Genomic DNA, 917 nt, shown 5'->3' on the forward strand with positions numbered 1-917 from the left:
CAGGGGGAATGAACAGAACAGGGCAATTACTGAGTGATCCATCACCTGTCATCCTGCCCAGCTTCTGGCCGTCAGAGGCTAGGGACACCCAGAGCACGGGGTTGCATCCCTGACCATCCTGAAACTGATGGGAAGCTTCCCACCAAATCTATCTTTGCCCCCATTCACAGCATTCACTCCAAGAGTTCCTTTTCCACCCAGTAATACCCCATCTATTTTGCTCTACCTGTGCCCCCCCCACTCCGTTCTGATTTATCCCCTGGAAATCCCTAAGTCAGATTTGTAACCTCCTGTCCCCCACATGGACCCCTGGGCCTGTTCAGCTTGCTGGTGCCTACCAATCAATTTCCCCCAGTCTGTTTTGTCCCCTTATGCTTCCATGGTATATTTTAATGCCCCCCGCCCCTTCCAGTCCTCTTCTCTCCAACTTCAGGTGCCACAGCAGCTGCCCTCCTCTTAGCTCAGGCTCAACTGCCAGCAGAGTCCATTGTCTTCACTCCCTCCACTCTGCCTCAGTGAGCTGTCTGAGGCCAGGCCAAGCCCATGTCCCAGTATACCTCCTCTTGCTGAAATCCCAGCTCCCAGAGCGAAGGGAAGCAGGGCAGGGATAGCTACAAACACAATATGGCCATCAAGGGAACCTTCCCAATCTTCGGAGGGAAGATCCCTGAGCAGGTTACAAGACAGTTTTGATGCTACTTGGAATCCACCCCGTCTCTTCGAGCGAGGGGAGCCAGGCCTGCCAGGGCAGCCATGTCTCTGGAGAGCAGCAAGTGATGACTGCTTCCCGAGCTGCGCTGTGCCACTCCCCGCCCATCTGCTGCCGCACATGCACCTGTTTTTCCTCCTGGTGCGTTTTCCTTTCTCTTCCAAACTCTCCCAGCGCCCAGGTCCCAGAGCCCCACCTCCCGAGCCCT

This window comes from Mauremys reevesii, linkage group 12 (assembly GCF_016161935.1).
Source record: "Mauremys reevesii isolate NIE-2019 linkage group 12, ASM1616193v1, whole genome shotgun sequence".
NCBI classification, from domain to species: domain Eukaryota; kingdom Metazoa; phylum Chordata; order Testudines; family Geoemydidae; genus Mauremys; species Mauremys reevesii.